We start from the raw sequence: 15,828 nt of genomic DNA on the forward strand, positions 1-15,828 counted from the left end.
AGCCTAAGAGAAACATACCCTTAGTCCAAACTAGAAAAACCTATTCTAGCATGCCTTCAAAAATTCATGCATATACTAACAACATGTAAAACACACAAAAAATTGAGTCAAGGAAAGATACAACCTAATCAATCATATGCAAGAACCTTTGCTTGAGTGAATAAGTGTCTTCTTGAACTTAAGAGAAATTCACAACTCACTTTTTACCATGAGGGCTTTAGAAAAACTAAGTCTAGAAATTGTGAGTCGCATACTTATTCTATGCACTTTTTCTTCTCATTTTCTTCTTCTATCTGTTGTTGTTAAAGTAAGAACATAATGTGGTTATTTATAGAGAAAACAGTTATAATCGCCTGTAAGAACACAATGTCGATAGGCCGAAACCTGATGATGATCCCATATATCATATGACATTGATGATCCCACAACTTTTCCTCAAGCATATGCATGTGTCGTGGGATGCAACTATGTGTTGGGGTGTGCAATGATGACGTCCCCTTGTACGTACATAAAGCATGACGATCTTGGGGAAATAGCAGACAGTGCTCAATGTCTGAACATCATTGTTAAACAATTATGGACTATGTAAGTAAATTTAAATTACAATCCATTACCTAATTGATTGTTTTAAATTGGTGCATAATTTAATTTATTTTAACAACAATAGTCATATGAATGAGTTAAGTCTACGATCGGGGAATGCCTCTGTGTATGGATTCCTTGAGTCATAGTTCATACAAAGATCTGGGCAATCGCCGTTTGAATTTGAGGATCATATTAAGAAATGGATGCAGTCGACGTTGCAGTCTACCTAGGAGCCTACTTGAATGGGTAAGTAAAACTGAATGAATCTATTTAAATAATGTATTCATTATAATAACTTAATGTTCTTCAATGCAATTGGTGTTGGCAACTGGTGATAATATCTTCTAAGGACAATTTTTGTCGCATGGTTATGTTCCTTGCAAAATAAGTCTGACAACTACTTGAAAGAAATGTTTAACAAGTTAGTTCTAATTAATTTGTAACACATTTACTTTATCATTAGTATTTGACATCAATATTTTAATTGTACAATATACGTGCATGTTACTCTTAACCAATGCTTTGAAGGGATTCAACGATAATCACATAAGTAAATCCAAGGCAACTGCTAATTGGATTCTAGTTAAAGTAAATCATTTAAACAATGCTTGATCTCTTCAAAATGACATTTTATTACTTTGTACACTAATTTTTGGATAAATTTGAACATCTTATTGAATTTAGTGTAATAAGCAAAGAGGAAGCATCGAGTGTGGCTATTACGTCATGCATTGGATGTCAACCATAGTCCTAAGAGGTTTCAAGGATAATTGGGAAATGGTAATTGTTTAGTTCAAAACTAATTTCGTTTGTTATAGTTGTTATTATTTACACTTATTAAGTTATATTTTATTATATCATACAATATCTTACTTATCCAACACTATTGGAACCAGAGAGAATAAAGACAATTCGCATTCAGTGGGCAAGATGTTTAAGAGTTAAAATTGAAACACTAAGTAGTGTTTAAGAAATTTTGCAAATGTTATACTTATGTAAATCTTAAGTTATAGATAATATTTATATATTGACATTATTGTATTTATTAGTATTTATTCAATAATAATTTGAATATAATATATACAGTCTGGATTGATTTGGTTTTGGTCTGGATTGGTTCTGTGTTTAATTTGTAGGCTTGGGTTCATTTAATAAATAAACAAAATATTAACAATATTTTAAAAAAAAAATATTGGTTCTCCGCAAAACTGATGTTTTATTGTGCTTTACAACTATACAACATCGGTTTTGGCAGAACTAATATTGTTTATGCTTTTGTTTTTGCTATTTGTTACTATTATACCATATTGGTTTTGGGGAGAATTGATCTTGTATAGTGAATTTCAACATCGATTTTTATGATTGATGTTAAAAATGACCTACTTTTAACAATGATCATTTCAACATTGATTCAAAACATTAGTAGGTGGTGGTAATGTGAAACATAATAATAGCATCCCCCATAAGGGCATATCTAAAAACTAGTCAAGCTCAGTTTAAAGTAGGCACAAAAGGTTAACGCTAGTGGAGTAAAGAATATGGGGAAAATCCTACTTTAGTTACCTGTACAAAGGGGAAGAGAGAGGATTTTCTTAATGCAACTAATCTGGTGGATTTGTTGTCCTATAGATGATTGCACTTTTCAATCTAGAACATAAGATGGTAGCATCTTTCAATGTTGCTACATTGTCCCAATCTGGATTGCACCTAAAATCATAAGTTCATAGGATCATAGTACCCAACACATACAGCCCCTCACATATCACCCTCCTCACCTAGCATAAACAAAAACACCGTCACCTACACGCCACAAACCAAAGCATCATCAACTCCACCATCATACTTGTAAACCACCACAACATGCCAACACCAACACTCCAACTCGTGTTGTTCACCAGACCAATAAGCTACTATGACGAGCCAAAAGCAGTGTAGCCAACCAGAATGAGGCACCAAACCAAGCCTAAAACGGCACCAGTGAGCCACAATAGCACCGCAATCCCCTGGTTCTACCTTTCAACTTTCAAAAGCTAAAGCATTTTGTGTCTTCGTCTCTTACATTTTGTTGTTATTACGTTTTATTATTTTTAGTTTTGTTTCTTACTGCTTTATGTGCTTTGTTCATATAATTTCTAAACTATCTGATGCATGTGTCTTTCGTGCCATCTAGTTTTCCTTTTATTATTGTCTTGTGATGTTTAAATATGTGGCTTGATTGTATATTTTACCACCAAATTTTTATAATTACGTAAATTTTACCATTCAAGTTTTAATTTTACAAATGTTATCAATTTTCTAAAATTTTACCACTTCGTTAAAGTTTTTCCAGTATCTCCATCTTTCGTACGTTAAGGCTTGTCTTCTTTCATGTCACATTTTGCTTTCTTCTCCTTTTTTTCCTGTGGTTAATGGATCCCCCTTGTTGAGAAGCATCATGTTCTTCTACATGATTGTTAGTGTTCGTCGTCCTTGTTAAAGGCACCTGGTTTTAAATCCCAAAATCATTTTTTTTCTTCTCAGAACTTGTTTAATCGTCTTTTTTTTACAAATTTTTTAATTATAAAATATCACTGCCTCAATAAAGTTTATAGATTCTAACATAATTTTTTAAAAACTGAGTTCGCTGTAACATCAAATACAAACAAAAGATAGGGTCACAGGCAATTTTCATACAACTGCAGCAACAAAAAATTGTAATTACCATAAAAAAGTATAAAATTGACTCAACATTCTACCAAATATATGGGTCTGTAACGATTTCATGATTTAGCACTTAATTACCTTTAATTTTGGAGGGAAACTAACGAAGTTGTAAAATTTGTGAAAATTGAATAATACAATGATAAAATTCATAAAATTGAAACTTCGATGATAAAATTTACAAAATTATAAAAAGTTCGGTTGTTAAATGTGTAATTAAAAAAAATAATTTTTTTTAATTACTAAACAATGTGATTTTCTTGCTAGTTTTTTTTTTTTATTCATTCTATTGGTCTTTAGTTTATTGCCTTTGGTTGAGTCGAATTCTAACTTAAATATATTTCAGTTAATAAGTTTCGTTTGCTGATAATAATAATAATAATAATAATAATAATAATAATAATAATAATAATAATAAAGGTTTAGTAGTTAAAAATATAAATATAATAACCATTTTTTTCAATAGCAACTTTAGATGCATTTTAATTTGTTTATTGTGAAAGCTAATGACAATCACTTTGGATGTAATTCGGATTTGATTGTCATCAAAACTTTTAAAATAAAATAAATTTAAAAAGATAAAAAATATTATACACAAAATACATTTGATTCTTCATTACACCTGCAGATAGGTTAGAGTAGGAGATTACCTTTGTTGTGCTAAAAAGGTAAAAAAATATAAAGTAGAAAGATAAAAAGACATATTAATAATCCTCTTTTACATAATAATAAGTTTCTTTTTAATAATAAAAAATTTCTCATGTTAAAAAAATAATAACAGCAATAAATTAAAATATCTAAAAAAAATTATTTCCTTCTTTCTTTTTGAGTGGTAAAATAAATTATTTTAAAGTTCTTAAAATTTGCATATTTAATTTGAGGTAACTGTCATAGGACGAACGTTGTAGCATACTAATATCTTTCCTATGAATAATTGACTTCTAAACCCAAATTATGGTTTGTAGACTATTTTCTTTAAAAAGTTTACATAACATTCCTTAATGAATCATGGTGACGACTCCTCTCATATTTAACATATTTTTTCGGTTCCACCACAACCCCACATCAGCATATTTTTAGATTCCCTGGGCCTTGGTACTATCTAAAATTATATACTATAATTTGGAGTTTGGGTATAGGGTAAAATATGAAACGGTAAACACTAGTTCAGAGGAATGTATAAAAAGACTTGAATGCTCATTCTGTTTGCATTAAAACAAAATCAAAGTTAAATATCTAAAACCAACCTTGACTAGACAATACAAATCAGTTTCAAGTAAGCATAAGGACAATTAGTTACAATGTTCTCATTTATCTTTGTCGACACTGTTGAACTTGATTGAATCCTCTTTCACATTATTATCCAATTATTCATTGCTGGAGCAACAAGAAATGAAAAACACTAGTGCCCAGTTCCGCATGCATGACAAAACACCCATATGTTGTTGTTGTTGCACAAATCATGTCTTTGCAACTTCCATGTTCATTAATCTTTGCTTTTTCGGCAACGGTTGGTTTTGTGATTGTGAATCATTGAAATCATCATTTAATCTTCTATCTCCACACGGATTGGTGAATTGAATATCCTCCATGTTTCTTTGTTATTTCAATACACGGATTCCTCATTTTATATAGACTAGGACAAAATGCAAACCCATTCATGTAAAGTCTACATGGTTCCATTCATTTTCTAAAAGTGTTTCATCTAAATAATCTTTGAGTTTTGTCTATCGTGGACGCTTCCATACATTTTTTAAAAGTTTTTCATCTGAATAATCTGAGTTCTATCTGCCGTGAATCAAAAAGACTTGTATACAATATCTTTGAGTTCTAAACAAATTGTCACACACTTCTTCATTGCCATTGATGATCAAGATGGGTTTAAAATAATAACAATATATCTGTTTCTAGGCCGGTCCCATGACAAGACAAATAGCTACTGCTGGAAATTTGTTGCGGAACCAGAAAGAAATTGATGGTGCCTAAGTCTGGAACTCAAACCACTCTAGAATCATAGAGTCTGGCAAATAAAAGAAGGTGTTTCCAGCCTCATGCAGCTCCTATTAGTAGCAAATAATTCATCAAAGTTAGATAGTAGAACTTCTATAAACAAATCAACTTCTAAATTCTAAAAGTTAAACTACCTGATTCAGTAATATGCTTCTACATGAGGAAGTCAGGGATACACAACGATTTGCAAAGAAATATTTCAAATTTGGAGGAATCCTTCTAATTTCTTGAAGATGAATACAATAATCCAAACTCAACTTAGTTAAGAAACGGCATTCTTTGATGCATTCAGGAATAACTGAAATTGTTATATGTTAGGTCTAACTCCTTCACATTAGCAAAACATGGGAGAAATATTGAAAAAAATTCATCTAACAAGTTGCAGTTTATAAGACAAAGACGTTGAACGTTGGAAGACACAATTAAGCTCACTTTTTCTGAACCCTCATCCTCCTTAGGTAACACCCACCCTTCCCGTTTAATAGCTACAATCTCAGCCAGTTCTATCATTATGAAAATGACTAATGTGACACCATCTACCCCATACATATATGTACTAATAAAAGGAAAAGTAATCATAATTAATTAAATTTTTTTAAAATATATTTAAATAAAATCTTTTCTACAAGGTAAAAGACTTACATTCACTTTCTTTTACATCACATTCAAACTTGTCCAAATAAATAATTAAGTCATCTCGGCTCAAACAAGGTCGCTTAAGACTTTATATAATTAATATAAAAACTTATACCCCAATGTCACATTCTATCAGAGCATTGTGTCCCGACATCCTTCAGCACAAAGTTCCTTAAAACAATTCACCTAGTCATCTGCTCTCCCAAACACAAAGTTCAAGATCATCACAGGATCCAAACACAAACAACACACAGGGAGTAAGTTATTACATTCCTAACTAATAGAGAAACAAGACAACTAGATATACATATCATATAAATGAGATACAACTTACTTAAACATAACTCACGTAATTCCACCACTTTGTCATTTAAAATTCATTTTTCAATTATCAATCACATTACACATGAATCACACACTCCGATCAAGACATAATAACACATCAATTTCATAATAAACAATTAGCAAGTGTATGCAACAGTTATGCTAAGACTCAAGCCTATATGCAATGTGGTACCATGTCAGTGAAAAACTATCCTAGGGCACTTAGGATTACATAACAAGACACACCACAACATGGGTATGTTAGGTTACTCTCACTAAGTAAAATCATAGGGAGATCAGTCAGGGTCACGTTGTTTTGCGGGAATGCTCCAACCATGTGGGATTGGCAAAGGCTTAAAGGAACACTCAAACCGGGTGTATTTACCCTCAAGGCCTACACTTCGAAGAGTTCGTTAGGGTCTCTCCCTCCTGATTCAGGTCCAACCCCTAAAATAATTTTTGCATGCAGACACTGCTCATGAATTATACAATACTCATGACCTCACACTCGTGTTTTAAACACGTTTAACACATTGCGCTATAATTTAACATTGGTTTCTAAATAAGAAACATACACTTTCTCTTTAAAAGTGGTTCCTAAATAGGAAACCTACACTTTTTTTTAACACTACGCATCAACATTTTTCTCAAGATAACACTGATCGGGTTATTGTATGATTCACTGCTCACAACACAAGTAATATCACATCAAGTGTTAACCACACACTTATTCACAACTAAAACTTGTTCACAATTTCACATCTCATAATGTCACAATCCACCATCACATGTTTACATGTATATCAGAGATTAACACATGTTCAACTTTGCACTTATACTCAATCTCAATAACAATATTATAATCTCAAAGCAACATGTTATTCTACAATTCATCAAAAATTTAATTTATAGACACTGCTCATGAATTATACAATACTCACGACCTCACACTCGTGTTTTAAACACGTTCAACACATTACGCTACAATTTAACATTGGTTCCTAAATAGGAAACCTACACTTTCTCTTTAACACTACGCATAAACATTTTCTCAATATTAACACTGGTCAGGTTATTGTATAATTCACAGCTCACAACATAATTATTGTCACATAAGTGTTAAACACACACACTTATTCACAACCAAATATCATACTCACAATTTAACATCTCATAATGTCACAATCAATCATCTTATGTTTACATGTATCTTGTAAATTGACACATTCCACTTTGTACTACTTAATCTCCATAATATTATAATATCATTATAATAATTTATTACACCTCATAACTCATATACACATCACATAGTAATCATATTTGCATGACACAAAACATATATATATATATATATATATATATATATATATATATATATATATATAGTAAATCAAGCTACATTATTTTTTAATCAAAAGAGTTTTTATAACAATTAATTTAATATTACATCAAAAGAAATTATCACTAGGCATTAACCTTACAATTTTCTTTAATTTATTATTTTAGTATTACAATAAATATACACATAACATGTTGACCATTGTCACGGAAAAAATTAGAACAAGATTATAATTTGTATAAAATAAGTCATTGAATAAGATTATTTAGAATATAATTCACGTTAATATAAAGAGCTCAATTTTTTAAGAGTTCACACTTAACACAAGAACACATCAATTTCACAGCAATTTCTCATTGGAACATCAACTGGTTCATCAAACATATATAATTCATAGTTATAATTATAAGGATAAAATAAAAAATTACAGAAATATCTCAAAACTCATTCCAATTGATACTCTAAGGATTCCTACACATGTTCTCACTAATCTCCAATTGTGAATAATTTCATCCCTTACCTCGATGTGTTCTCCGTTATCAATTGTGGCGTTTATGGTGTTCTCTAGAGCTCCTCCTCCAGTTGCTCTGTTAGGGTTCCCAAACGTTAGAGAGAAGGAGAAGGAATTGAAGCCTCCATTCCATGGTCCTACGTAGGATGCATCTTTCTCCTTTCACAGACATTTTTTTGTAAATCCCAACGGTGAAGTTGTGTGGAGTTAAATAATGAACTGCATATAAAAATTTCACGACAATCCAACAGTTAATGAGTTTTGGATTGTAGTTTTACCGAGACAGTTCTGGGTTTTTACGGGAAAGAAAAAGTTACAATGCGAAGGATATTTCTGTCAGCTTCGACATCTTTTCGTAATTCCCAACGACGAAAAGGCTTGGAATTGAGTTGTGAACCTGGTGCATAAATTTCACAACGATCCAAGTGAATGAGTCTGAGATCTTCATTTTCTTGAGATAGGTTTGGTGGTATGCGAGAAAAGAGAGGATTTTGGGAGGAGGAGAGGGAAAAACGAAATTGAGAGTAAGAGGAGGCATCATCAGTGTGAAAACTGACCTAATACGTCTCTATTTATAGTTAAGATACTTACAACTTATTATTTACTCTATTTATTTATTTTTATTATTTTATAAAAAAGAACTCTATCTTATTCCCTATCAAATGAATAAATAAAATATTTTTTTAAACCATTATTTTAATTAATAAAATTATTTCTCCTTATTTATTTAATTACAAAAGTCTCATTATATTTTTTAAAACTCTATTTATTTATAAATAACAATTTTTTAAAAATTAATTTACGAAAAATGGGATGTTACAACCAGGGCCAGACTTTCAACAAGGCAACTAAGGTCATGGCCTAGAGCTCCCAAATTTATAAGACCCCTAATTTTTTTATAGTATTATTAATACAAATTATTTTTTAAAAGTCCATAGTCCATTTTTTAGTTTTTATAAATGAAAAGTCACTCAAGAATGACTCAATAAATTTCTTAGTAGTTGAGCATATAATTTTTATTGGCTACTTGTACGGTTCCAACGTTAATGCAATTCAATTTTCTTTTGAAAAAGAAACATCATTTTTGGATAAACCTCTATGTTTCCTCTCTAGTCTCTCTCATTCTCATTCTCTCTATTCTCAATTATCTACTACTACATTCTAGCAATTATTTGACTTTTTGACTTTCATATAATCATATTCTAATTGGTGAATTGGTATACCCCATACCAAGTGACCAACTCTAATACTCCATATCCAAGTGACGAGAAGAGAATACTCACAAATGTTGCTAGCATCTCAAATTCTCAACTGGTTTGATCATTTCACTCATTTGTTTTTGCATTTTAATTTATAAAGCAATTGATTGAATTGAATGAACATTAACAAATTACAATTGTTACATCTCATTTTTTTATTGTTTATCGTTGTAGGTGCAAGCAAAGTGATTGTCACTATCGTTTGGATTTTGGATACTCGTAGATGTGACAGAGCATAATCATAGCTTAAAGAAATTTTCATTCACGAATTTAATTTTTTACTTTCCAGGTTTTATTGTTTCATTATTATCTTCTTTAAATTTTAAAATAATTTTGCTTGTTATTTTTATTTTAGTCTATCAGTAAAATATGTCAAATAGAAAGTATGCATCTGGTTTTGAAAAATTGAAAAAAAAGAAGAATTGAATAATTGATTCAATCTCAACAAGATGTTCTTCATAAATTTGTTATTATTCATAAAAAGGATGTTACAACTAACATACAAATATGACAGAAAATTCTCCTCTAGAAATTCCAAATAATATTAATACGGTAGAACAAAATATTGATAATGAAAACATTCAAGAGGTAGAAAATCTTAACAATATAAATAGTCCTAATCCTAGTCAAGAACAAGAGGATAATGAAAATTTACAAGAAGATAGTTTAGAAACAAATAAGGAGCTCAATAGTACATCAAATGAAGTTCTTAAAAATATTTATGATCCAAGACAATGGAAAAATATTGATGAAAACTTTAGAGATTTAATTGTTGACAATGGTCCAATTAGATATAATGATATGCAGTATCCAAAAGATGAAAACAATAGACATTTTTCTTCATTTTACTACCAAAAAGTAATGCCAAATGAAGAAAAATATGATTGAAGATGGATAGTGTATTCAAAGGATTTAGATAAAGTGTATTGTTTTTGCTACAAGTTGTTTTGCTCAAAAAGTAGTGTTTGTATTGCTAATCAATTAGTTAATGAAGGTACTAGAGATTGAAAAAATATTGGTTCCAAGCTTAAGAGTCACGAAACAAGTGATGAACATGTAACTAATATGGATAAATGGATCGAATTAGAAACAAGATTGAGAAAGAAAAATACAATTGATAAGGAAATCCAAGAATAAATTAATAAGGAGAAGGAACATTGGGAGAAGGTTTTGATAAGGACTAGAACTATAATTAAATATATTTCTAAAAACAATTTAGCTTTTCGTGGAACAAATGAAAAATATACCAAAAAGGCAATGGAAACTTTTTGAGTTTGATTGAGTTGTTAAGCGTGTTAGCGGAATTTGATCCAGTTACACAAGAGCATGTTAAGTGTATAAAAAACAGTGACCTTCATAATCATTACTTGAGTAAGACTATACATAATGAACTTATAGAATTATTAGCTTCTCAAATAAAAAATATTGCACTAAAAAAAGTTAAAGATGCAAAATATTTTTCTATCATTCTTGAGGTGTGTTGATACTTTCAGTTGTTCCATCAAAATAGAAGAATACTTTTTAGAGTTTTTACAAGTCAATGAAACAACATGAAAAGGTCTTTTTAGGAACTTACTCGGGCATTAAAAAAATATGACATTGATATTAATGATATAAGGGGTCAAGGGTATGATAACGGGTCTAATATGAAAGATAAAAATCAATGAGTACAAAAGAGATTACTAGACATAAACCCTAGAGCATATTATACCCCTTGCGATTGTCATAATTTGAATTTAGTTCTAGGTGATATGGACAATTCATGTACAAGAGTTGTTTCTTTTTTTTTTTTGGAGTTTTGCAACGCCTTTATTCTTTGTTTGCTTTTTTGACCAAACAGTGGAAAATCTTACAAGAAAATATATCTAAGTTTTCAGTTAAATCACTATCTCAAACTAGATGGGAATGTAGAATTGAAAGTGTCAAAGCCATAAAGTTTCAAACACCAAAAATAAGGATGCACTTGTTCAATTATCAAAAACTAGTGAAGATCCTAAGATAAAGAGTGAAGGCATATGTTTAGCAACTTATGAGATGGAGAATTTTGAATTTTTATTGGGAATGAATATTTGGTATGACATAGTTTTTGTTGTGAATTTTGTAAGTAAGATCATGAAATCTAAATATATGCATATAGATGTTACTATAGATCACTTAAGAGGCCTTATAACTTATTTGAAAAATTATAGGGAAAATGGTTTTCCACTTGCATTAGAATCCACCAAAGAAATAACTATTGAAATGGATATAGAGTCCAAGTTCAATGAAAAACATAAGATTCATAAGAAAAAAACATTTTGATGACCTTGTTAGTGATAAGATAGCTCATTCTGTTGAAGATTCTTTTTGCGTTGATTATTTTTTGTATATATTAGATCAGTTTATGTCTTCTATTGAGAGTCGATTTGAATAATTTTTAGAATATGAAAACATGTTTATATTTTTATTTGATTCAAATAAATTTAAAACTTTGAGTGAAGATGAATTAATTGAAAAAATATTACATCAATCTTGAAAAGATTTTGAGTTTTGAGGATCATTCTGATGATGGTCTTGATTTGTTTTCAGAATTAAAGTTATTGAAAGAAGTTTTAACAAATGAAATTAACGCACCATTAAAAATATTGAACAATATAAAAAGGTTAGGTTTTTTCCAAATACATACATTACTTATAGGATACTATTAACATTACATGTAACTGTTGCGACTGCTAAAAGAAGATTTTTAAAATTAAAATTAATTAAATCATATTTGATATCAACCATGCTACAAGATAGATTGAATGAACTAGCTATGTTATCTATTGAGAATAAGGTATTAGAGTTACTTGATTATAAAACTTTAATAAATAATTTTGTAGCTCAAAAATTAAGAAAAATAACATAAAAATTATTAGTCTATATTAATATTATAACATAGCCCCTGTTTTTTTTTTTTTTAAAAAAAAAGTCTTCTGTCTTAATTTCCACCTAAGACCCCGAAATTTCTAGATACGGTCCTGGAAATGACCCGGATCAAAATGGAAGCATAAGGCAAATTGTCTGCAATCTAAGAGAAACACCCTGACTTAATTCTTTAAGCCGAGTAAGATTTTGAAATGAAAGTGGGAATTCTCCTATAGAAGTTCCTGACAACGTGAGTTCTGTTATATTTTCCATCTTTTCTAATATTTATAGAAAACTCTCAAGACTGACACAGTTCCAAAGTTTGAGTTGTTCAACAGAGGTCAATTGGAGGGGTGGAAGACTCTTCAGCTTGTGGGATTCAGAGGCGTCCAAGATTTTAAGTTTTTCCAAGAGCTCAGCAGAATAGTGGATTGTAGATAAATTCTTACACTCTCGAAATGATAATTTTCCCAAATGTCGGAGATAAGATACATTAGGTATATGTGTTATATACTTGTCACATTCACCAACTTTTGCAACGTTAAAAAAACAAGGAAAAAGGGGCAGATTGACAAAGAGATTACCGCCCAAGACATTTATAAAACATGTTGAAAGTATGAGCATTATTGTTATTGATGATCATTAAGTGTAATTTATCTTATGCATTTTAGTGACACTCTAAACTCAATTATTATATGTTTCTGGTTACTTGTTCTCTATGTTTGCATGCATATTTTTGTTAGAGTAATGTTAAGAGGTTTTGTCTTGAATAAAGACATTATGTTGGACCAATTATGTACTATTAACTAATGGTCATATTAAGGAGAAGACCAGTACATGGAAGGGATTATGTCGATTAAGTGATGTACAACCGCCATGACTCGAATTGATTCTATTCTTAATCACGAAATTATGATGTATCCAATGTATAGAACTATTTAGTCATTTTAATGCGCATTATGTTAATTTAATCTATTTATTTATTTAGTCCATAATATTTAATAATGTCCCATGAGCCAAGTGGAAAAATGAGAATTAATGTCTCATGTGAGAAGCATGTGACTTATGTAGGGATTAATAAATAAATAATTAATAATTAGAGACTAAATTGTAATTGGGTTAAATAGGGAAAGTTTCTAAAAGTAACTGCTACTTGATGGGAGTAATTTAAAAAGGGATTAATATCCACTAACGTGAAATAAGGTCGCCTTCTTGACAGAAAGTGTTTTCTCTAATCTATCACAAACGTAGAGAAACACAAATAATAGTCAAGATAGTGAAATCTTGTTTCTCTCCTCTTCTGATGAAATCAAAGTACACCAGATAAGTCTCACTGTGGAGAAAAGTATACACTGTTTGTTTATTATTTATGAGGATCATAGATTTAAAGATCATGTTGGTTTCTTATCGTTGTTAATCTAGAGAACCCTTAAACTTTTTACTTCTTTTTCTACCTCATATTTGTTTTTTTTTTTTTTATTTCTTCATCTATTTGTTGATATTGGACGCATGCAAGGTTAACCATTCGAATTGGTTACATATTCGCTACACTTTTAGCAAAATTTAAGATGGATGCCATGGTTGTTTTCTTCTATTTCTGCCAACAATGTATAGAAGCAATAAATGTGGTAACCCACTAGGTGAACACCAATGCCAATATATAACATGGGTAGTTTTGTGATAACATTGAGACAATCTTCTCAGTTACGTTAAGGAAGCAATTAGCAACGTCTATTTTTTATCCCTTAATTTACTTTCATTAACAACATTACATGTGTCAAAATTGTCTAGATCAATTGTTTTTCACGAGTTATTATAAACCTCGGATATAGTTTTATAATTCTCACATATTAAAAACAACACATATGTTTGTTTTTATTTTTATCAATTTTTATTTTTAAATTTATCTTTTTCTGATCTCACAAAAAACTCCTTATTAATATCTTCTAGAAATCAAGATTCTAATACCATTAAAATTTTCCCTTAATATCCACAAACAAATCCCGCACACCGCACACTACAAAAAAGTGGCATTTAAATAATTTTTTTAAGTCAATAATTTTCTTTTTTACTTTTAACTATAAAAATGTTATTTTATTTTATTTTAATTTTATTTCTTAATTTTAAAACTTTGTACTCAAAGCGTTCAAATAACAAAGAATTCAAAGATTTCATTTTCATTGATTTCTAATATAAACCTTTTTAAAATACAAAGTAAATAAAATTAAGACTAACTTTCTATTTTACTAATTATTAAACTTAGATATTTTCTTATTATAATACTGAAATATGTCTGCCTACAATGCTAAAAAAATACTATAAGTAAGAAAATTCAACAATGATAAGGCCCATGAACCCTGGTGACCGGCTCAAATCGTCTTTGGGCCTTGAAAGATAAGGGTAAAATCGTCAATACAAACACCAAGCATTCCCTTTCCCTCCCAACCCTAATCCCTCCCTTCCTCCCCTTTAAATGCCTTCGTTGAATCGGTCTTCGCATCGTCTCTTTCTTTCGAAACCCTAATTACTAAAACTACGTTGTGCAGCTTAGGTTTCTGTTTGGTTCACTCAGTGTTTATTGTCGTTAATTCTACTCAATTTCATCGTCTCTTTCATTCGAATCTCTAAGTGCCAAAACTACGTTGTGCGGCTTAGGTTTCTGTTTGGTTTTCAGTGCTTGTTGTCGTTAATTTTATTCAATTTCGAATGTTCTTGTTTAGTTTGAAAACCATATGATGAATTTGGATTTACAATTACTCACGACGGTCGTCTGAGATTTTCTTGATGCAATGATCCTCTATTTCTGATGGTTTTCTTTTACCTTCTTATATTCTTTTCGGCTGCAAAAACAGTTTTCAATTTCAATTTTTTTAATACTGTGGATGTTTTTTGCCTCTGGATTGAAGGCAAGGAATTGTGAGTTATTGATGATTTTTCTTGATTTTGGGAAATTGTGCGTTTATAATTTCTTAATTTTAATAAATATTGTTTTACTTTTTAAGAAAAAATACACCATCTTAGTCTTTGAAAAATATGAATTGGTTGGAACTTGGTATGATCCATTTCAAAGAATAAAATAAAGGAAACTTGTCATAATTTTTGCTCTAGGAAACATTAGTTTGATTTGATGTTTTATTCCATGATTGTTTTTCTAAGTTAAATTGGGATATAAATCAGACGCAGGTATTATTAGAATATTGAAGGGTTGTAGCAAAATTAAAAAGTACTAGTATTGTTTTAAACGTAAATTATATTTTACTCATTTGTGTCTGGTGCATTTATACCTTGTTTTTTGGCATAAAAATTTATGTTTTTCTGTTCAACGTGACTATCTGGATTAAGGATTTATTAGAATTGGACTGATTATTGACTCAAACTTGATTATTGAGTAGCTGGGTTATCTGTAACTACATGAATTTTTCAAACTTGATTATTCAGTTACTGGGTTATCTGTAACTACAGGAACTTTTCAAGATAGCGTGTTTGGTTTACCATTTGGAATTCCTCAAATGACAGTTAAATTAAAAGTTATGAATTTTCATTTCTCACAAAAACGTACATGAAAAATGTGCGTC

The 15,828-nt window shown here is 30.0% G+C and overlaps 1 non-coding gene across 1 annotated transcript; it reads left to right on the forward strand.

Moving 5' to 3' along the window:
- Positions 1-14,978: 14,978 nt before the first annotated feature.
- Positions 14,979-15,065, forward strand: LOC113000967 (small nucleolar RNA Z161/Z228). Its single transcript, XR_003266271.1, has one exon. It is a non-coding gene; the product is annotated as a small nucleolar RNA Z161/Z228 (small nucleolar RNA).
- Positions 15,066-15,828: the final 763 nt, after the last annotated feature.

The sequence above is a fragment of the Glycine max genome, chromosome 2 (genome assembly GCF_000004515.6).
Source record: "Glycine max cultivar Williams 82 chromosome 2, Glycine_max_v4.0, whole genome shotgun sequence".
Taxonomy (NCBI): domain Eukaryota; kingdom Viridiplantae; phylum Streptophyta; class Magnoliopsida; order Fabales; family Fabaceae; genus Glycine; species Glycine max.